The sequence below is a fragment of the Fringilla coelebs genome, assembly GCF_963513975.1.
Source record: "Fringilla coelebs genome assembly, chromosome: 2".
Lineage (NCBI taxonomy): Eukaryota > Metazoa > Chordata > Aves > Passeriformes > Fringillidae > Fringilla > Fringilla coelebs.
This window is the reverse complement of record NC_140029.1, coordinates 94,507,209-94,531,852: the sequence shown is the minus strand read 5'-3', so window position 1 is coordinate 94,531,852 and position 24,644 is coordinate 94,507,209. Positions and strand designations below refer to the sequence as shown.

General features: G+C 38.2%; 1 protein-coding gene across 3 annotated transcripts in view; it reads right to left on the bottom strand.

Annotated features, from left to right (window-relative positions):
• The window catches only part of ZBTB20 (zinc finger and BTB domain containing 20), a 473,573-nt gene that overhangs the window by 363,736 nt on the left and 85,193 nt on the right, over nt 1-24,644 (bottom strand). For 2 of the 3 annotated variants that reach the window (XM_084225372.1, XM_084225373.1), the window contains exon 2: nt 22,873-22,932. The gene's annotated coding sequence lies outside the window, so the exon portion shown is untranslated. Of the gene's footprint in view, nt 1-22,872; nt 22,935-24,644 lie in introns of those variants that run through there. The other variant, XR_014616920.1, reaches the window with a different exon arrangement.

The window sequence follows — 24,644 nt, the reverse complement described above, 5'->3', positions numbered from 1 at the left end:
ATTCTCATGTGTTTCATAAACATCCAGCCCCTGACTTGCGTGTGCTGTGCAGCACAGTTGCTATTGCCAGCCAACAACATGTTATAAACTGACATAATAAGTCCTACAGAACTCATTTTTTTTAATTTTAGAAACAGTGGAGCCATATTCAAAGGAATTTGCCAAATTACCTGCAGAGAAGGAGGAAACCTGCAATTTTCTCACTGCAGTGATGAGATGGTATCAAGAACGGCGCTAAACAAGGCCAACCAAAGAGACCACAAATACCTTCCTAAGGAATAATACTCCTGCACCTTGTTCATGAATAAAAACTGAGAGTTCCCACTAAAGGGATGTCAACTTTCAAGTTTTTTTAGTCCTGCCTGCATGACAGAAGACAGCAAAAACAGCACACAGGCTTGCACACATATCTCAGTTTATTCCCTTCAATGATTTGATAGCCAAACTAATGTCAGAAGACAAATTCAGAAGACCCTTTATGGCGAGACAGATTAAAACCCAAGTTTTAGACAGAAAAGGAAATTACAACAGAAAAACACAGGGACAACCATGAAAAGAGAGTTTACAACATAACTGCTTTTGTATAGCAATATGAGATAAACACCAATTATCACAATTTTCTAGATGAGGAAACAAAAAGCTCTGATCACAAAATAAATCAAGGGACTTGTGCTGAATGTACATGATTATGTCATACTTTGGTTTCTATTAATTTTATCATGTTTACCCTCAGTACCTGACAACTAGTGCTTTCTATATTCGGATAAAGAAGACAACAACAACAACAACAGATAAGCACTGAAGCATGAATTTGGAGCACGGTTCAAATGAAAACCTACCATGCCTACATCACATCCCTCTGCAGGCCAACAGACAGGCTCAAGAGCATGTCCCTGACTCTAGCCAGGGCAGTTACTCACTGTACCTATGGGCAGGACAAACGAGAAGTCTTGCTGCCTGGCACTAAGTCTTTCTAGTTGCTGGCAAACCTCTGGCCAGGCATTTTCTGAGCAAGGAGTTATATATGTCTCATATATATATATATTTGTTACATTATCTTTTCATTAAGTGGTCCTTGATAAGCTTTTTTTTTTTCATGAGTGTATCTAATTTCCTTAGTAGCCAGAGTTTCTTCTGCTTTTTCTTCATCTTGGGATAATGACTTCCATTGTCAATATTGGCACTATGTGTCTAAAGGAGATTTTCTGGAGCTGCAGAAAAGAGATCAGTCTATAGATCACTCCTTCTTGGTTAAAACTGCATAGACTGCAAACAGATTTCAAGACAATGGCAGATCTGTTCCCATCTCATGATGTAGATTTCAACAGATTGTAAGGATGCTGTAGCTTTGTGGTTTGTTTAACTAGATTTATCACATACCAACTCCTTTTACAAGAGCAAAGAGATGCTTTATTGAGCCAAGAGGCACAAACTGAGTAGATATGAAGATGAAATGGTCTGAATTTGCCAGTCAAACAGTGTGACTGCATCTGCTGCTTGGATGCTGCCTAAATAGGCCAACATCAAGGTTGTAAGGATTGATTTGATGCTGATCCCTCAAAGTAAACAGGACCAGAAATCAAAGCTCATAATAAAATTAAAAATTATCTAATGAAGTCATCTTGTATTTCCCCACTGTAATGCATATATAATGTATGCATGTGTCTGTGTGAACACTTTCACACCCAAATTCATCTCATCCCCTGCATTTCTAGGTTCCACCACTGCAAACACACTCTGAAAGAACAAAATTGCTGGAGGAAAATAACACCCATTGGAGCAGAGAACCTGTGTGCCACCGTTCCCCTTTTCTAATCAGAAAGCACGGCTTCACAACTCCTTGCCTCACCTCCCTGCCCCTTTCCCAACGAGGAACTCACCTTCCATCCCTATAATGCTTTCCTTGGCCAAGCCCGCAACCCGGGGCAACCCAGCCTCGACTGCAGGCAGCAGAGGCGGCGAGCTCAGCTCAGGGTTTGACATGCTTGGTGCATGTCACACAACACAAGCAACCTGCTAACGAGCTGCTGTGTGCTCTCTCAAAGTCACAGCTGCCAGCAACAATTGAGCAAGTGCAGCCTCGCTTTTCAGGATTCCTGCCTGTTGCCCAGGAACCACACAAAGCACTGGAGATTTTAAACAGGTGCAAACAGTGCTTTTCTCCCATGTCAGACTGCACAGCCTCTGCTACAGCCACACAAGAAGAACCAGAAAGCAGGAAATGAACTTCTAAAATGCGATCAGAATTCCTAGTGATAATGCAACACTTTGATGACCTGTGAACAGCAGGTTGTACATAACACTATAAGCAGAAGCAGGAAGGCTTGGTCATGAAACCTGCTTTTCCCAGAAATATGCAACCATATTATAATTCTGGTTACACATTTTTTAAAATTTGTCAGTGTTTCTCTCCTGCAAAATATATTGTTAATTTAGGAGGTAACATTTCTGAACAAGCAATGATTCAGAACGTGTAATGAGCACCAAAAATAAATGAAAAGGGTGTCTTTCAAAGCTGACTTTTATAATAATTTGATAGCTGCATAGGAATTCTTAAGGCACAAAACTGTCTTTCAAATAAGTGGCTTAAAAAGCATAATACGAATCACGTACATTATCTAATTGTGTGTATGTACAGAAATTCTACATGTACCATCTGTTTACTGCTCATTGCTTAACATTATAACCTCGTACATACACAGCTCAGTGCATAGGTGGTACCGTAGGTAAACACAAATTGTATCTCCTGAACTGAAAATCTGTGAGTCAACTTTTAACAGGCTCATTAGAAAAGACGGCACTAACTCCAGAATGGTTTGTTTTGTCAATATTGCCTACGCTGTGTTAAGGTCATCAGTAGAGTTTGTTACTAGCCACGTTCCCACACTGGTAATCAGGCAAATTCCTGTTAATTTCAGGCAGAATCTTGCCTGAATTGGAAGAGAGTGGGAACTGGTTAAGGCCATTAACCAGATGGCCACAGAGATCTGGCACTCTCACGCTGGGATCCGCTGCTCTACCTGCTACTTACAAGCCCACTCACAAGCCCAGGCACAGGTCGAGCCTTGAGCAAGGCTCTTGTGCTGTTCCTTCAGAAATGTAATGTTACAATGCTGACATGCATGCTAAGGCTTCTGTCTGAACTGGAAGCGCTCAGATAGGTTTTACCTTCCCTTTTGGATCCGGCTTTTCACTTGGATATGAGGCTGAAAAGGCTAAAGGGTTCTCTTGTACAGACGCCAACAAAAACAAAGGTAAACTTAGAATTTTCATTAACTGTAAATTACAAGAGCAAACAGAAATAAGGATTGATGTGAGCAACAGGGAATGCTAAAGCTTCACCAAATGTAATGTGTAATGCTTCAACCCAAACATATTTTGGGATGACTGCCAAGAAGATGGGTATAAATGTGGGAGGCTTAGTAGAGTACAGTTTGAGCTAAAATGTGTAAAGTTTTCACTTGTGCTAAGGAAACATTCGTAGCTAGGTAAAAACAAGGCCTTATGAAAAATCCAATTTTACATCTAATCTAAATTTCCCTGGGCAAAGCAACTGCTCTCTTCCTAAACTGATCCTCGAGATAGCTGGCGGTAGCATATCATTATTGGATAGTATTGCCATGGGCTAGGCACTAGATGAATATTGTAAATTCTGGAGGTGTCTTATCCAGCACTACGTGGTTCCATGCATTCATCTAAACCTGAATTGAGATTACTCATCATGATGCTTTTGTTATCTGGTGGCCCAATGACAGAACCAGGAGACAGGAGCCTTGGCTCTGTCTAACAAGTTTTCTTGTGCTATCTTAGCTTACATGGGTATATGTTAGCTCTTCTGACCTAGAAACTCCTAGTGGTGAAGGATAAAGTATCCTAACCATCAGAGTTTCTCCAGTGAAGCACATTACAGTATCCTACATGGTTTTGGGGCTGTAGGGGGAAGGGCATTAAATAACCCAATAATCTCAATTTGCTGCTTCACATCCCCAGCACAAAAAGGCCTACATGGTTGAGGTTTAAGTTGTCTACTGTCAGAGCTGTGCTCAAGAGTAAGAGTAAGAGGTTCTTCTAGCTCTACTGGAAGACTAGCTCATGAAACTAAGATTTAAGTTCACTTACAGTGAGATAAACAATGAATAATTCTAGTAAGCGCAAGAGGCTGGAGAGTAAAAGGCTATAAATGCTATAGAAATTTTCAACACAGGCCCATTTCTCAGCTTTTCTAAAGCTACTTTCCCCTTGAGTTGATAGACAATTATTTCAGGAAAAAAAGTCAGTGTTAGTAGAGCCTTTTACCTATTTTTTCTGCACAGACTTCAGACAGCTTACACAGTAATGAAGGTCCAAGAAGGCATTTTACTGGCTACAGCTTCAGCTTTATTCGTCTGATTAGTTCCAAAATATTTAGACAGCAACACAAGCTACTTCATGTTTCTCCATGTTAAGTGCAGGGTATCAGTGCAGTATCCTTCCCCTCTCTGTGCCTGAGATGATGCATTTCTTACGTTCTCCAGATCTGCAGCTGACAGATACTGACAAGCTTTGGATTCCCCTTTATGCACCACCAGTTTCACAGATGTGGAAGTAAGAAGTTCCTACTGGAACACAGTACAGGAATCATACTAACAATACTTAGTGCATCCCAATACTTAGCAAATAAACATGACCCTCTGATAAAGAGGTGGTTACAGCAGGAACTTATCCCATCTAAAAGAGAAAAATCTGAAAAGATACCACCTATTCATTCCATTGATCCACATGCAGATCTATTCAGCTGGAAGGGCCGAAGATGACAAATAACCCTAGGAATATTTGCACATAATACTACTTGTCACAGATGTTATAAGACAGCCTCCAGTGGCATGGGAAACTGTGTCCTTCCATTCACTGGGGAATGTCTTTCCTAAGGCTGACATTGGCATGAGAATGATGAGAGCCTGTCAGAAGGACTCAAATGTAAACACAGATCAATTTTGTTTCTAATGGCTTGGTATCAGGGGAAGACATTTCTTAGGTTGTCCAAGAACAGAAAGCACCTTACAGAAGTGTGCAATAAAGTTTAATGACAACAGTGATTCAATAAACTCTCTTTAAACTCTAGGTAAGGACCCTTGACATTATGGAACAGGCCAGGATTCACTATTTGGCAGCGACTGTAGGATGAAGCTATGCTTTCCGTAAAGTTAAACTTTCCTTCAAATTACATCAAGTGTGTGCACATCAGCAAAGCCTTGAGGAGCCTGGAAAAAGAATGTATCTTTTCCTGCAGTGACTTCTGTAAAATAAGAAACTGGATTAACCACAGTCTTCACTGGTGCCAGCCAGACCACAAAGTGTAGCATCAACACTGTGCTTGCAAGGTAAAAGCTACTGTAATTTTAAAGAATATCAATTATACATTGTGCCACAGAAGCACTATAATTGGACTTCAAATTTCTTACAAACTATGTCTTCTTGCACTCCTACATAATACCAGAATAAGAAACATTGAATTACTTTCTAGGATATATTTACAAAACTCTGGGATATTCTAAGCAGATACAAGCTAATATTATTATTCTGAATAGCAGTACAAGCTGCCCTCCATCCACAGCACCATGCAGGCTGTCATTTTTGTAGTTAGGATGCATTTTGCAGCAAGACATAACTGTTCTTTCAAGTGCACTGTACTGTTAGTTGTTGTCACAATTATTTATAACTGGGGACATCTATCTCCTACTAACCTTCTGTTCTGGTCCAATATACAGGAAACAATTCTTGAAGCATTAAAGTACAATTATAAGAATTTAAACTCAGTATTTCTTAGCTAGATTCTGCCCTCTGGTTTTGACTCTAATACTAGGCAAGGCAAAGATGACATTCAGTCTTCCACTCTGTTGTGGGGTTTGTGTGTATGAAAATTTAATTCTGATGAGAAGTCAGGATAGAAGATGAAGATGTACAGCTAAAGAAAAGGTTTTTCAAAGAGACCTGTAAACATGCAGACCACAAGTTGTATTTCTTTTTAAAATGTACCGGAAAGGTACTGTAGCATTCTTTAACACAGAGAAGCAGCCGAACAGTGCATGAAACACACAATGCCAAAAAAGAATATGTCCCTATTTTAGCCGTGAATTATCCTACAACCTTGAGAAAATTACTTAACTGTTCCGTGTTTCCGTTTCCCCATCTATCAAATGAGGACAATGCTACTTTGTGGAACCACTCTAACAATCTTCTAAAAATGGATATAATTTGGAAACTTGTAAAACACATGAAATTTCTAAAAAAGCCCACTGAGAACATAAGAATAAATACTGCTTTAAACATTTGTTGCAATATTATAATGCAACTCATACCTTTCCCATAAGTATTTTAAAATTTTTTTCAACAGTTTATATGTACTGTTTACAATTATCAGCATATGGGATTTGAAGATACTACATGCTTTAAGTTTAAACTTCCAACTGTTGGTTCAAACACAAATATTTTCAAGGACTTCAGTAAGAGATGGACTGGGTCCTGTATTTTTTTCCTAAAACAGGCAACAGTCCTCCAGGTAGGAGGTAGCACTGGATTCTTTGAAACCCACAACAATCAGCAAACTAAAAGAAAAAGAGGTTAACGCTGTGTCCTGCCTCTCCAGCACTCTTTTCAGCACTTACATGATACAGATGCCACAGAAGACTCACTCTTACTTTGAAGTGCAGGAAAATACATTGTGGTAAAAGACTGAGTGTCATTCAAAGCATCCTTTGAAACTTCTTAAAAAACAGATCTTTGTATCTGGAGAGGTTTTAATGATTAGTTTATTTTTCTATACTTTTAGACCACAGCATAGAAAATTCATTACATATATAAAACTCATCAAACTTTGCAGGCTTTAGATATTCAAATACCTCTACTTCTGAAAGTTTATCTTGCTTAAGCATGTATTTGTAGGGTGTGATTCAAAAGTGGCTGGATATAATATTGTAGGTCCAATTCCAAGTCATCAATCAGTTTGTTACATTTTCAAGGCAGGTATTTCAGTGCAGAAGAAAAGTGTTTTCTCAACTTTGTATTACAAGACTGGATCACAGAGCTTTTAAATAACCCACATTACAGATGGGACCAAGGATGGAAACTTCCAGGCCCAAAAGATTATGTTCTCTGGGCATTGTTAACACTACATTCTCTGAACATGGTTAACATTCAAAAACAAGGTATCAGAACTCAAAAGTTTAGAGACAGCACTCATTATAAACCAAATGCTAAAACAGTTGTATTACTGAGGGAGAAAAAAGTTGGGGAGATTCTACAGCCATTCTACAGCCAATTCCTCTTTCATAATATTTCATTCACTAACTTTGTAATACAGACAAGAGAATTTCTATCCTTCAAATGATTCAATCATATTTATAGCAGACAAAAATTTACAGGTATTACATTAGGTACAGTCACCTTATCTCCAAGTAAAAAAATGACAGACATAGTTGAATACAAAGGCAGCAAACTGGATTTCTTTATTCTTATCAAGATTAACAAAATACTTAAATGCAAACAGGACAGCTAGATAAGAATTACAAAAGACATGAAATTCCTCCTATTTTTAGGTGTGATTAAGAAAGCAACACCAGTAATATAGGCAAAAAGGAAAAAATACAGTCATCCAAATTAAAATTATGTAGAAAAATATATATAGCTCAGAACCTGTGTAGACCTCTGAAGAGAGATTGCCAGCTAGAAGAACAGGAGTGATGTGGGATGCTTTCAGATATTTAAGAGCCTAGAGTGTGGAACAGAGTGCAAGAGCACAAATGTGCCCGCAGAGGCTGTGCTAGAGCTTCAAATATCTCCAGCTCAAGTGACTAATGTGAATGTGCAAAGAGACAACCACTTCAAGCAGAACTTTTTACTGATTAAGTCACTACCATAAATCTCAATATGTTCCCTGCCATATTGGCAGCCTGTCCCTTTTTTCCTTTTAACTGTGGTCCAGATCCTCAGCTGGTATAAGTTGGCATCGCATTTTGTTGCCTTCAGTGGAGCTAAGCCAACTGATGCCATCTGAGCATCTGATATTATATTTCTGTAGCAGTTAAAAAATGATACAGTGGCATTAATTACTACATAGTCATGTCTCATAACCTCATGGCAGGGGTGGAAAGATTTCTCATTTTTAGTCACCAGTCAACATACAGAGTGGAAGGGTCAATTGGTCATTCCATGCTCAGTTTGATGGCTGTAAAGCTACTAGTCATTCCAAACACAGGAAAAAACACTTTCCATTTTCCTATGTGATTTAAATACTTAAATTTTGTTAACTCACAGGCATGTAGTAGCTACTCTATGTCCTTAAAGCACCATAATCCACTGTATCAAAAATGTAATGGATCTGACATGCAGAAGAGCAGGCCACTGGAGCAGACAAAAATTCATTTAACTGAGAAACCCAAGTCCCACTGCCAATAGTAGATGCTAAGGGAAAGAGGGGTAAGAACACTTTCATCTGTAAGCATTCTGCTACAGCCTAACAACACATCAGAGATGCAGACACAGAAAGTCTCCAGTTTTGATAAGAGAGAAAATGGTCAGGGTTTGATTTTGCTTCAGCAAAAGGAGAAACGAAGCACAGGACTAATTGTGGACAACTGCATTTAGTTTGGACTATCTCTTACAATGTCCTGACATCCACAGTTTATACCTTTTGTGTAAAAGGCCCATATGTTCCACTTCATGGCAGAAAGAAATAATCTTAACATAAAATTGCAACACCCAAATAAAATCCTTCTTCTCCAATGAAATAACATTCCCTACTTTCTCCCCGACACAAAAGAAGTGTAACCTGGGAGTCCAAAGAATCAGGGTGGGCTCCGACACTTGGATATCCAGTAGTGGCAATGCATCAGCATTTTAGGTGCAGCAGAATGTTCACCAACTCACTCAGGATATTGAATGTATTGTCTGTGCATTTGAGGGAGGGGTAATTGGGGAGTTAGTCCATGGCACTGAATCTATCTTGGCCTGCCATCATTTGCATTCTTTGCCCTTCCCAGTATTTCCTCTCATATATAATTATCTCCTCAGCTCCCAAGTTATTTTGTTTTAAGCACTTCACATCCCCTGGACACTCAACACTGAGATCTTACTGAGCATTAAAGAAGCAGATTGCCAGCTTTGTCTTTAAATAGGTACTAACCTATCAGACAAAATCTTATTCTTCACCTGCTTATTAGAATTTTCATGTTAAAGCAGTATGCACATTCCAACAAGCTTCCAAATGGGGTACTGGAAGTAGGCAGATTTGTTCTACAGGTAAATGCATCATCAACTGGCCTTAGGTAGACTGAAGCCTATGTCCCAAAATACAGAGGGTTTGCCATGGATATATTGTAATTACCCAACAACATCCCAAAACACGGGAAAATAAACCCATGACTGACTTCAATAGGTGTTTTACTTGAGTAAGGACAATGAAATTCAGGGCTTTAGTCACAAAAGAGCAGAGCTATTGAAAAACAGAAACAGAGAAAGAGACATCAGAGAATACAATTTATGGGGGAAGGATAAGAATAAACAGGAAAATGAATAGGAAGCAGGAGAACCAAGGAAGCGCAGGTTTCAAAGCACACTAGCGTTATAAATAAGAGGCTTGACTAGACCAATAGTCAAGCAGCAATCAATTTATTAATTAATATGGTAAAGTATGAGAAACACACCGCTGGGTACAGTGGAGGCAGTTTTCCCTCCAACTGCACACCGATAGTTGGGGCTTACAGGTATTTATAGGGGTACTCAGAAGCTTTCTCAGCAGTTTCTATTCCAATTTTTTTTACTCATCAGCAGTTTCTATTTCCAATTTTTAGATCACAATTCTATATACACTATTGTGATTTAGTTTTTCTTCAGGACGTCCCAAAAAGGAGGATCCCCACATGGTGGGGGTGGTTTCCGAGATGTTGGTCCGGTTTCTGCAAGAATAAGGACGAATCCCATCTGGTGAAGTCCAGCTCCCCAGATGTGGGTCCCCCTTGTTATTACAATGACTATAAATCCCATAACAGTGATGTCCAGCTTCCCTTGGTCAAAATTATAAAACCTTGAGATGATGTTCATCTTCCTTTCTCAAGCTATTTTTCTCGGTTTTGTTAAGGCACAAGATAAGCACATGTCCTTTATATATATTGCAAAGCTATAGTTTCAAGAATACAAGCAATATTCTAAAATCATACCTTAAAAGGCTATTATTGCAGCACTCTTTAAGGCCTGACTACAAGCAAAAAGCAACATCCTTAACCCTGTAATTCAAATGCTCCTAAATCTACCAAGGTTAATTGCAAACACAGGCTAGGTTCAGAAGCCTTCTTCCACGCTTTACTTTCCTCAGTTATTATTAGAATTCACAGCTGTCCCATGGTCAGTGTCCACACATACCTCAATCAGTACAACATTGCCTGTCTGTACCTGACACGAAACACAGCTTTGTATTTCACACTAGTATTTAACATGGCAAAAGAAGTAACTGAATCTACTGATACCTACTAGGAAAAGTGCCAAGATGCTGGTAAAGTGTTCTCACAGCCACACACTTTTGCTGTTAGGTTCTGATAGTAGGACAATGACATGAGCTCTGCTATTGTCATTCTAGAGAACATTCCACTGGGAACAACTTCAGATGGAGAAATAATGGACTTTCTCTCAGACTTGAGTGTATCTGAATAAAGGTTTGAAACTTATTACATACCCAGGACAAAATGGAAGAGTATTTAAAACAGACACATTCTGCCTAACTCAAATTTAAACCAGTTGATAAAGAATATGACTTAAATTCCTACGAAAAGTAACATCCATCTTTTAAAGCTTGGTCTCCTATTTCTACATTACACTTGGCAGAAATACGTCCATATTCAGTCATTTTGTCTTAAGTCAGTCATGGGATCCCGCTGCCCTCATATTGATGAGAATGAAAATAATAATCTTCAAATACTTCATTCAACTAATTTTTAAGAAATATTATTACTTAAATGAGACACTCTCTTCCCAAAAGAATGCTCATAAAAATATCTTCCTTAATTAAAAAAAAAATTTATTTTCTGAGTCCAAATTTTCTAACAATCTATAAGGGTGTTCAGTCATCCTTACCACAGGGGAAGAAAAGTAAGTAGGAATTTATTCCTGACAGAAATCCTGCAATGACAAAGCTCCTAATTTTGACTTCAGTGTAAATTTTGCCTCAGTATGAATTCACAGGATTTGGCCTATGCTTTGCAGAGTTGACTGGGCTTCAAGTTTGTTATTACTTAGATAATAGTTTTGCTAGAAGCTTAAGAGCTCTTAGAAGAACTGGAGGGAATGAATTTGACAAGAGATCAAAGAGATCAATTACTATTGTGTTCACTGGACTTTAAGTGCCCAGTGGACACCAGCTGGCTGGGTAGAAAATGAGAATTAATACAATTTAGTTTTAGAATACTAACATACAAAGTAGAATAATTATTTCCTCCCAAAAAATATGGTTGGAGTTTATAATACATGGTTCTCATTTCTTATGTAATGGAATTTTCCTAACGTTTATTGTTTATCAAAAATACTTGTTTGCAATGTTTCCCTATAAAGCTGATACACTCAATTTCAATTTCTAATTGGAAAAAACAGGCAAATGTTACTAATAGGCCAAATGCTGGAATGCTTGCTCAGGATTTAGGCTGTCCACTGTTACAGACACAATGTGAGTAAGACTCCCCATGACATTTAGCTGATAAGTCTGGAGAAGTCTGGCCAGGAACCTTGATCATAAACAGAAATTTACAGGCTCATAACATCCATGCCTCAAGTCTGCTTCTCTGTTTTCTATGCATTGACCCTTTTTTCTTCCCTTTGAAAAGGAAGGGAACTAGGAAAAAGAAAGAAACAAGCCCAAAACAGAGTTGTTCCAAATCTCTCTAAAGAAGCAGACGCAACAAATAGCTCCTCAGATTGAATCCCTTGGTGAAAGCTCCTTGCTCCAGTTGTGTAGTCCTAAACAAGAGAAGCCAAGCAATTTATTTTTTGTTTATGCTGCAACAAACTAGCCTTTAAATTTGTATTTACTCCAGTAAATTGTCCTTACTTTAACCTGTGATTTCACTAGCTAGCAATAATTTTGGACTGTTGCTCAGAGGACATCTCTTCGCTTTGCTAACTACCCATTATGATGGGTAAGCCACTGCACAATTTAGCCATGTAAATTTTGAAAGCAATTTGCAGCTCTGAAACAATTTTCAAATATTTTTTCAAATTCTGTGCTGTCAAAACTCAATGAAACTGCAAAAAGCACATAACATCTATAAACACTGCTGCTGGCTACACAAAAAGCTGCAAAGAGTAAGGATTATCAGAGCAGGAAAAAACTGTTACTTACTAAGCATTGTTTCTTGAAGCATAATACCCCTACCTGGGAACTACACATTCCTACCTATACATCATATCAATACCACAGGGGTAAATATATCAATGAAAAAAAAAAAAGAAACCAAAAAGATAAATTAAAGAACTTAACAAACAAGGTACTCACTGCTTAGAATCTATCTGCAGATGTTCAACTAACAACTTCACTTTTCCTTCCCCTTCTTTTAGCACAAAGTGGAACTGTGAGCATTACAAAGATTGAATTTCTTTTCATAAAAAGTTAAAGGCTAATACTCAGTAGAAGCCAATAATAACTTTGTGTTAGAATATCTACAAAAGAACACCACTGTGATGGTAAATTTCCACCTTGCACATTAAATACTAGTGTACTCAAGCTTCTCCCATGCCTGTGGGTTGGGCAATGTCTTGCTCAGGAAACTCAGGATAAATCTCACCTCAGATTATACTGGTGTGAGCTAGACCAACAAAAGGGACTTTTATTCTGATATGGCTCAACCAAAACAGTACTCCAGACAGATATACAAGGAAAACAAAATATACCCCACAAACAACAATCACACCACCATTATGTATTCAAATTTAAAGTATTTACAGGATTAAGCAGTAACAGCACTGACACGATAACACATAGTATGGCCTCATCCTGCAAGCCTCTCATCTGAATAATCCTAACTGAGTGTGTGCACTCCCTTGCAGCAATTGTTAGGTGCGGAAAACTATGAAATTTGGGAGCAAACAGATAAAAAAGCTGAAGCACAGAGCAACAACGTGACTCACTTAAAATTCTACAGAAAACAAACAGAAATTCATAAATTAAACTGATTCTGACTTTTAATCTTGTCTGTGGGACTCAAGATCTATCCCGTGAGAATAAGTATAAAAAAGCAAAAGCAACTCCTCCCTTGACATTTTATTATATTTCCATAGTCATCTCAATATACCAGATCAATTGCATTTGAAAATGCAGCTATTAAACCATAAGTAGACCATCTTTGGTGCCTTTGTTTGTCAATTGCATCAAACAACATTTCTTCTGCAGACAAGAAATCAGACTGTATTTTTACAATAATTGCAAGTCATTTCTGGGAAGAAAGAGGTAGCAACAATACCCAAGGAAATAAAATAACACACTTTTGTGCTTTCCCATCAAACCCGATAGTGGTAGGGGTTTAAATCAGTCAGAGGCAGCTACGCATGAGAGATTGCACTCTGCAGGCTCTATCAGTCAGAAGTCAAGGATACATGTCCATGATTTATCATACTTTTCATGGTAATTAGCTAGAGTGCCATTTTGCTTCCAGTAGCATCACTCAACTTTCTTTTTTTAATTTGGTCTTTTTTTTTTCTGCAAATGAATTTACATATTTCTCAGTCTCTCATCCCCTACTATGTTTTATTTATGAATATAGGCCTTGCTGATGGTAACTTTAATGTGAAGAAAGTAGTAATTAGTGTACCTATCTGTTAAGTTAATCCCTTTCCCACAATGTCTGCAGAGAAGTTTAAGGTAAGTAACAGTTTGCAGTCAATATTAGGTTTAATTATGCTTAATGAGGGGAACTATCTCTGTTTACTAACTGCACCTAGGTGTGTAGCTTCTATATGAGTTTTTCTCCCAACCTCATTCCACACTGTTAATAGTGCCACTGTGCAGGGTACTTGTGGTGCTTTAATCCATAAAACTTCTCCAGGAGAGCCAAGCAAGTGAGACACCTGCTCAGAAGGAGCAGAATGGCCTTAAAACAATGACAGCTTTGTGCAAGGAAAAAGTGCTCCCATCTCACATTTAGTGGATGCAGTGCACTAGGGAAAAGAAGCTGAAATCCCCAAAAAGCCCACAGACGTTCCTCGAGGTCCTCCTCTTAAAAACTAAACTAAACTAAACTAAACTAAACTAAACTAAACTAAACTAAACTAAGATAAAATAAAATAAAATAAAATAAAATAAAATAAAATAAAATAAAATAAAATAAAATAAAATAAAATAAAATAAAATAAAATAAAATAAAATAAAATAAAATAAAATAAAATATTTTTCCCTCATTTTCAGAGATAATCCACTTGAACATTTCCTCTAAGAGTTACTGTGAACTTTTACCTCATTGAAAGCTGTGTTAAGAATTAATACCCTGAAGTTGTACAAACGAATGAAGACTTCTATTTGTATTTCATGAGCAGATATCTTCCCTAACTGAAGAGATTCTAGAGGCAACTGAAGATGACATCAATGTTGTCTTTGAACTCCATACCAGCAAGAGGTCAAAAGCAAAGCCTCAGATTGAAATCTAGTTCTACTTCAACTGCTCTGTTTTCAGCATCTCTGCAATGTTGTTACTTCAGTCAGAGTCTTCCTAATGTGAAGATCTAAATTTGAGTTTACTTCAGTACTTTTTGCCATACCATTTTCCTTTGTGATTTCATGTATTATCCCCTTAAGAAATTCATGCAATGGGAATTTTTGATACATATTTATAACTACCTATGAAAAATGTACCTTCCAAAATCTTTGATTCCCTAGGATGCATAGATTTAGGGGGTTTTGTGTGTGTGCACAAGGGACCAAGTTTGCAGGAGAAATGCTGAAAAACAAAGCTGTTTGATTTCCAATAAGAAATGGAAGTGGAACACAGAGAGAAATTGTTCTGTAAACGGAGAGGTTACTTCATTTGATTTTTTCAAAGCAGTAAGAAGTGAGTTCTGCATTTCATTCATATCAGAGAAATGTGACATTTCCTCAGACATAGCTTAGGGGTTTTCGTTTTTCTTTTTTTTTTTGCCCTAGTGAGCACTCTGCATGAGTCCACACATTCCCTCCTTATTTTTGCCATTGGCAAGACTTCAAGAAAAAAAATCTCTGGTCAGAAAATTGATCAAAAAAGCAGGAGAAACTTCTGCTAAATCATGCTTTTTGTTTTTAAAAAAACATGCATTTTACGATTACTTGATTGACAAAACAGAAGTAAAGTAAGATTTTATTTAAAGGCTAAACTCTGTAATTCTGCAAGCTATATCCAGATCAACTGTACATAGCTTTGACTGTGCAGGATTCAAAATTTAAGCTCAAGGCTTATATGTACTTTTCCTACAATATGCCAAACTAACCCTTACACCCACATTACCAGACGTTAAGGAAAAGGTTTCTAAAGGAGAAGTGTGATTTTTTTAACTGATGTTTTTCTCTCTCAACATGATGTTCAAAAAAATGTGATCATAAAATGTAAATACAAGTTTAACTACTCTGTAAAACTGTTAATAGCTACATAAGAAGAAAGAAAGGATACCTGTTTTCAAAGTGAAAAAATACCTTTTTTCAATATATTCTTCCTTTTGCTATTTAAGAAATCAATATTCAGATAAGCATGGATTTCATTATGAGATGGAAATTATTTACAGGTGCATCTATTCTTCACAAAATTGATGAGGTTTTGCACCCAAGAAGAGAGAAAAAGAGGTCATGTCACCTCTTGAATACAAAGTCCAGCATCTTAAAATCACTCTGAGGATCTGAAAAACTTAAAGAATGCATCATTTAAAGGCTAGATTATGGAAACTCTAACTGGAGAATGAAAACAGCACTTAATACAACAGCACCAGGAGAGGGCATATTCAAGTTACTTCTCACCTGCTGCTGCCTTTTAGTAGTGGCATAAACAAAGCTTGGGTAACTGAACATTAATCTATTTTACTAAAGCACAGTCCCAGAGATAACAGGATCACCTGCAGGCCATGCATGTTCAGTGTATATACACGAGCAACTGTCTCCTCAAAAACCCACAGGCAGCTCTCCAAACTATAGGAAGCAAATCTGCCTGAGAGATAGATGGATGAGAGCATTTTACAAAAATCTGTGCAGCTCTTCTCCCCAGACAACTGCTTGGGAAAAAAGTTCCACACTTTTCTAAGAGCCTGAGAGGATGGTGGGCTTGCTTATTTGGATCAGTCTGGATAATAACTACGTTTTTCACATTGCAATGTTGCCTCCACACGTCTCTCTGCTCAGTCACCAACTATAATGAAGAATAGCAGGAGGATGAAGATTTTTAAAACTAATTGCAAAATAACCAAAGAAAAGCTGTTTGTCAAACATAAAGAGTTTGCTTAGGTAAAAAATACTTTTCCCCAAGATCTAGAGAGTTTAGTTACCCCTAAATGAATGAATTTAGTATAATGCAGTATAATGTCTTGGCAAAGAGAAAGATGTTTTTCTTGATGACGTTTGAAGTCATGATAAGAGTCTCCAGTCTTGGTGGAGGAGTTAACATGAGAGTGATTCAGTCTGGTGGCCTCTGGAATTTCAAGGAAGCTTAAAGTTTATATGGAAAGAGCTCATCTCCTGTTTATAGCCCAGCCAGGCAGGTGGGATTGGAACATTATGTTTCAGACACACACCAATCAAACTGTTAAAACATATCTTACAAGAGAATGCTTAGACAGGGATACTGACATCTTGGGGCAGTCCCATCTCATAAAAAAACCCCAAACATTTAAATGTGCCTATAAACATAATTGTAAAGACATTTTAATTCAGAGGAAGGAAAAAGTTTCAGATCAAAGTTCTGCAGCTAATGACCACAATTCAGATTTATAAAAACTTATGTAATTAAAATGCTCTATAAGTGACTAAGGAGCAACATTTCTTGCTTCCTTTTTTCTTTTTCAATATTGATTTCTTGCCCGAAAAAATACAAGTTTTCATCTGCTTTTCTCTCAGAAGAGCCTCTGCCTACTTTCATGAATTCTCTCTGCCATCCTAAAGATATGCCTTTGGAAGGCACAGAGACTTGTATAATCCCCCAAGTCCTATTAATATCAGTAAGAATGATACGAGTTTGATTCCAAAGACCCAAAGTGAATGACTAAAATGGCCTCAAAGCTGTTTTTCAGAGTCAAAATGGTCTATCTCATCTTCTTGGCACTAAACTGTGCTGCTGCTACAGAAGTGGCCCAGCTCCCACGGCTGCTGACTTCTGGCTGTCTCTCATTTTGTTGTCTGCCATTTCACTCGTGGTGCAGGAGAAATAGGGGTTGGTCTTTTAATAACCCACACTTCTGAGAACACTGAGTTATGCAGGAAGTTATGCAGGAATGCTACTCTGCTCATCCAACTACTGTACAACTAAAGGCTGGCTTTGACTGGAAGCCTTACTAAATGAACAACAAAAGCACCTGGAAGGTGTTCAACAGCAGCATCACAGTGTCCCCACACAAATGTCTGATTCAGTTCTAACAGGAAAACAGATGTCCTACTCAAATATCTACTGAAAGAAGGGACAGGGAGAGAAAGAGGGAGATACTAACAGAGAAAGGGAGAGAGAAAGAAATAGAGGAAGAGAAAGGAAGAGAAATAAAGAGAAGGAAAGAGGGAGGGAGGGAGGGAGGGAGGGAGGGAGGGAGGGAGGGAGGGAGGGAGGGAGGGAGGGAGGGAGGGAGGGAGGGAGGGAGGGAGGGAGGGAGGGAGGGAAGAAATTATTTTGCCCTACTACTTAGTGAAAGATGTATCTCCTGAACTTTGCAGGACACAGTAGCATTTGAAGTTAAAATCTTGAACCACCAGATGGAAGATTTAGCCCTCTCTTTTACAATTAATTCCTTGTCAAGCCACATTCTACTTTTACAGAAAAACAGGGAAGCCAAGTCTTCCCTGTTTTAAAGACAATGGAATAAAAATCGGCCAGGAGAAGAAGCAAAAAAAGTCACCGTCTTGAGCTATCCACTGAAGAAAATTAACTTTCCCAAAACAAACACCAGAGATAGTAAAGATCAGTACTTTAATCTGTCTGGACACCTGAATGTGACATCTAGACAGCTGAACTGCTATTTATCCTTTCCTAAGAATGTAAACTAAGTCGCTGGCATAGAACAAAGAATTCAAAGTCAAATTTTGTTCCATGTGGCAAAAGTGGCAAGTGTCACCTGTGCCACAGCATTCAGATATTACCAGACGATCTGCAGTTCAGATGAAGAAGAAAATGAGAATGACTGAAAGTTTGTTCTTGGCTTTGACCCTGGCACACATCTGATCAAAACCCATGGTAGCTAAATATCTTGTTCTGGATCTCAAAAACCTTTCCTGGCATATACTTCTTGCCACCACTGTTTCACTCTCAGTGAAGAGGGACGTTATCTTTTTCATAGAGGAGGTATGTCAAATCCACATGAATCACAGGCCACACAATTCAAATGTGCTCTAAGAAAGAGAATTTTAGCATCCTGAAACTCCATGCTTAAAGAACGGAATGAGGAAACCAGTGTGTTGTTTTAAGAGACCAATCCTTTCACATTCATTATCAAAAACAGTAAAGAAGGAAGGGTAAAATCTTACCTGTGACTTATACCTCAAACCAGGCACACTGGCCTGGCACTGTTAGTTTTACTGGAAAATCTGCTGGTTAACACCACAGACATGCATGCAGGTAAACATAAACACACATGCACACACAAGACTGAACTTTGGGTTCAGGCTCTGGTAACCCATGTCCCCTGGGCACAAATCAGCTATGAAGGAACAGGAAAAAGTCAGTGTAATGGTTAACTAGCCCAGTGGGCTATTATTCATCACAAGCAGAGAAACAGCAGTGCAGGCTGCAGTTCCAGTCCCCTCTCCCTCTGGAATGCTACTGGATGCCTGGAATTAAATTCTGCAGTGAAAAAAACCAGCAAATGTAGTGTCAGCATAAGAAAGAAGCTGAATTTCACCTTCTGGAGCTGCAAGTAAAGGAGGACTTCTGCATGGAAGCAGAGGTTTCCTGTGAAGCTTGATGTTGAAAGAACATGACAGATTCCAGTATCAACGTTTATCAAACATGAATGCATAGGTTTTGGTAGGATTAACCAGGTTACTGGTAGCAGATCTAGGCAACTATTCCCTATACAGCAACAAGTGATCAATTCTTCTGCCAACTGGCCAAGTGTCAATGTTGGAAGCTGCAACCAGGGCAGCAGGACTGCAACAGAGGGTTAAAGTGCATCCATTCAGGTGAAAGACTAAACCAGGAGAATTCCTACAGCCTATCAGGAAAATTCCCTCAAATACTTCCAAATCTTTCCAAGTCTCTTACAGCAGTGCATTAAAAGTGAACACACCACAACACCCACTGGATCTCTTCCAGTGCTACCTCAGTAAGCATTTTGCAGAGAGGCAATACACTACTGCCTGGACTTCAGCTTAAAAAGACAAATTTCATCTGGTTTTTTTTTTTTTTTCCTAGTTTTCAATAATTTAACTTCACCAGCCATGGCAGAAATGAAAATAAAAAATACAGGTTTATTTTTTAGGTTTCAACAAAAGTATTGGCTTCCTATTTAAGAAGACCTTGAAATACATGGTTTAGAAAAACTACACCAAAAAAAAGCAAATTCTTGCTTTCCTTAAACTAACTTTCCCTCTGAAAGGGTTTGCTCTGTGTGTGGATAATTCATTTACTTTAATTATTTTGAAGTGCTTCCATTTGAGTGGATAGAAATCAAGCATCCACAACACCAAAGTAGGTCCTAGAATTAGTTGTTGTAAACAAAATGTTCTGCTGCAGCGGCCCAAATCCGCAGAAACAGTAAGACTTGAGTATTTTGGTTTTTTCACAAAGAACACCCAGATCCATGAGAATGTATTACAGGACTTACATTTTATGGACAGATCATATCTTTCTAATCAGGAACTTCAGTTGTTACCCGTTGTTGGATATTTTCAGTCCAGATAGCTTTCTGGTTAATTAGATACACACACTAAAAACAACAAGAAGAAAACAAGCCAAGGAAGTCCTAGGAAAACTTCAGATGGAAGTGTTTGGACATAGTTATGTGCACACATCTACAGGCAGAAGAGGAGGGATCTAGGGAAAATGCACAGGATTATCACTTTACAGTCAGTGCACACTGACTTGAACAAGGATTCAAAAAATAAACACATCTAACATTTAAATCCCAAGCTGCATATTCAGTAACACCCTTTTCCTCACGGGTGTACGTACACTTAAAACCAAAACCCCAGCAGCTAAACATCTACAGCTTTGAGGAATTTCAGTTCTCAACCTCATGGCAAAGCTACCATCCAAATGTTCCACTGTATCCACAGGCTTCCACTACCACGTTCTGATTTAAGGCTACAAATGCAAGAAAACTAAAACCAAAGACAGAGCAAGCAGTTGAAATGAGTCTGTGCTACTCATCCCTTCAGAGATACAAAGGTGTGATGTAGGAGAAACAGAAGATATCTCCTCTGTCTCATTCCATAGGTCTCCCCATTTCCAAACTGCATTCCTGTGCTTTGCACAAACTTCCACATACCTTTGTAGCTCATCTGCACTGTTGCCCATAGTTACACCCAGTATTTACAGGTAAGCCTGCAGCCTTGTTCCTCCAGAGAGGTAAACAAGAGAGGAAGGAAAATGGTATGAAGGAAAGTAGGAAACAATTCTGCACTTACTTGTCTGTAGTTGGCAGCTATATCTTAGGAATAGTTGCTTTAAAATACAAGTTGTTATTGAGGTTTGGTTTAAAAACCTCTGCCAGTTTTGACATTCAGGTGAAGGTATTGCTGCTGGCTCCAGAATAATTTGCATATCTTATCACTAAATAAAATGTCTGAGGTGTGCACCAATCTGATGAAATTATAAACAAGAGTCCATACAAGTACGCATGCCTTCCTGTTTGATTTCTGTCCTGTTCACTTCTCTATAATAAATCATATGATCATCTCATTCTAGCTGGAGGTTTAACTGTTCATGCAAACAGGAAAATGTTAACAGCCTATTCTTACCCATACTTTACAGCTGAGAACATGACAAAAATGTAATTTTGGGGAGCATGCAGAAAGCTTATTTTGCTACCATCCATCTCCTCTTTTATTGCTACAAAATTAGTGGAAAATCCCATGTATTTAGGTATTTTTAAAAATAATTTCCCACCCTGAAAGTAAATAAATAAATTAAACTACACCCCTTTTACTGCAAAGACAAATATACATGCCTAACTTTATGTCCTGCAATTAATCTCATGTATTTCAACAGGATTACTCATAATGCTGTAAGTGAAATACATGTGTAAATCCTTGCAGAATCATGGCCTGAATTGCCAACAGTTATATGGCACAATTAAATGCCTAGGTCTAAATGTCTCTATAGAAAGATCAGAAAAAAAAAAAAACAAAACCCTTTAGGCATAGTAAGTGACAAAATCTACTCCAGGGAGTGACTATGGGGGAAATAGCATTGAGGGTGTCACCTCCCTTTGGGAAATTCACCTGTCACCAAATCTTTTCATAAATTCATCTTCTTGCTCTACCAGTTAACCACCTTCACTTACCACTCTGTTCTCTTAACAGCAGATATGACTCTCCCTTCCCACACTTCCTCTGCTGCTGCATGAAGAAGGAAATGGGAGATGCATCTCACCCATTCTTTTGCACTGTGAAGCAGGATGAGAGCACAGTCTGGCCCTTACACTAACTAGCAGGGTAATAAAGAGCTCATGTGCTAATTAAGAGGCCTGGGGTACACAGCTTTGCTCCTTGGCCAGTTGCTGATCTGTTCACATGCCAGTGTCTCACCGAAAATTGTCCAGTAAACCTTTTGGACAACCCTTAACCTATAACTGGAGTCCATGACAAGAAGCTGCTTGATCAAAATGTAAATAAATTACATACTCAAACTGCCATAAACATGCATAAATTACGTACTCAAACTGCCCAGCCCTGCCTCCTGAGGAGTAGCCTACCATTGGCTTTCTTCTGCAAATACTCATGAATGGCATGTGAGAAGCTGCTCATGGTCAGGTTTTTCACTAAAATCCACGGCTTACGCAAAAACTTCTGCTTGTAAATTAACTCAGTTGGAAATATTAACTAAAATGCCAGGAAAACAAAGTCAATCCCTTAAAAGTTCAAATGACTATTTGTCACAAACATTTCACCTCTACTAATGAACTGCAAAAATGAATGATAGAAATGCAAAACTGTATTATGTTTAGCAGTTAACATTTTAATAAGAAGGAGATTAGCAATTTTTAATACCTTCAGTGCTTTGTTATATACAGTAGCACAATAACTGAATATTTTAATTGCTAATTATTTAGACCTCATTCAGTTCTCACTCAGGCAAAACTCCCATTGAGGGACTCTTGCCTGAGAAAAGAGCTACAGGATTTGTTTTACTGTAATTTGAAAAAACTTTATATATCATAAAAACTATCAAGTAATAGTGAGAAAAAAATCATTAAATCCTTAGCAATATTAAATCCTACTGAAATTCCCAATGACTCTCAACGCCAGTGTTTTCATATTAAGTAAAACAGATAATTGCAGTTTACCAGTCGTAACTTACCTGTATAATTTATGCCCAGATATGCTGGTGGCTCTTAAAGAGGCCTAATAATGTTTTGATTCCTCTTACCATATCCCTGCTTTTCTCCTGTGGGAAATCTCAGTTTAGATGCGATAAGGAAAGAGCATTTCCAAACAATTATGATGTCAACACCTTCAGAAACACGAACATTAGCATTTGGTTTTACCTTTTGACTTTGGCCTCCAAAAGGGTTAAGAGCAGCTCTCAACACTTCTTTCTTATGCTGCTGTAAAGAAAAGAAATGAGTACATTTAGGGATTTGCACACAAAAAACCTTGAGTTTCCATAACAGTCAAATAGCTGGTGTTCAGTGGAGGAAGTGGGTGGAATGCTGTATACATATAAACGTACACCTATCTGAAGCAAGACAAAACAAAGCCCTACACATTTGTGTGCAGTGCACAGGTGACAAAAAAATAAACTAAATGTACCAGTATTTCAAGGTCATGCTATGCACATGCTTCAGGGAGGGAAGTTATACAGCTGGACACGAAATAAGTAGGGAGCGATTTCTAAGACTCCATGCTTCAAAAAAGTAATTTTTTTCCACTAAGTGCAGTTTAATTCATCTTAGGGATAAAAACAAATGCATGTCACAACCAAAATTTTGCCTGTTTATCATTCAAATGCATTTTGGCAAAAGTTAGAGATAAGCTCTCTAATAGGTTGAGTCTGGAGAGTTTTGTTGTTTTTTTTTTAAATGAAAAACATGAATAATATTTTCAGCTAGAAATAGCTTTAAGGACTAGAATGTTCAGAAAACCTCTCCACAGGTTGCATTGAAGAAAGAGAGAACCAAAAGCAGACCTAGTACCATGTACTGTTAACTACCAAAATGCTCAGAAGTGGCTGTCACACAGCTGAGGAAAAAAGTAAGCATTTTGAAGAGTGAAAGAAGGAGTTGGGAACCCTCCTTCACCAATTCAGAATATGGTTTAGGGACCAGATTGGTCCCTAAATAGTTTCCAGTCCCTGTTTTAAGATGTTCACTTAGATTACAGTGTCCATTCGAGTCAGGCTTCCTGCTTCCTTGAAGGAGCAGTGAGATCCCTTTGTTCCTCTCAAGTGCTGACTTTCCAAATAAGAACCTGTGTCCAAAGCTAATGCCAGCTAGAGTATGGCAGGACTAACTAAAATGACTGGTATTCTTTAATAATATACATTTTTAAAAAATTCTACAACTATATTTTTAGATAAATTACTCAAGTAATTTAAAAATTAATAAATGGTTTATATGCTATAAAAATAATATATCTATTTTGCTAGTGGGGGTTTTTCATAGCTAGCCACAAAGATATTTTTACTACTGGGATTATAGGTAAGAAGAGATTACTTATCAGAATGAACTCATCTTTGGAGTACCTTTACTTACTGGAAAGAAAGCACACAAAGTGTTGCTTTCTCAAATAAAGAAGATATAACAACAGTAGGCTTTCAGGCTCATTGTTTCCAAACCTGACTTCCCACCAGTTCCTGGCTACTACAGGGATGCTTCTGTTTCTTTCTCTGAGACATGCTCACAATTCTTTCTCAGATCTTCTCGCTTTCCTTTTGTTTTCTGGGTGCTTTCTACCTGTGGTCATCACAATCAAACGATGCCTCCAGCAGCATTTGCAGAAATTTCCCTATGACAATTCCCCAGCTTGTGTGGCTCAGTCCTGAGTGCACTTGGCACAGGCTGCTGGATGGCATCTTCTACTGTTTTCAGGGAAGTAGGTTTATTTTGCTTGATCTAAGGCTGTGCAACAAATGCTTCAGCCCTCCTATGGTCTGCAGTTGCCTGAATAGAGAGAGACTCGCCGGACAGTGGCTGTTAGCACTTTCCAGCACTACACAAGGATGGCCTGGAACAATCTGTCAGATCTGCACAGACAATGAATAAAGCAAAGCAGAAGGCCTAGATACTGAATAATGAGGATGGGGTTTTGACCTTTAAAT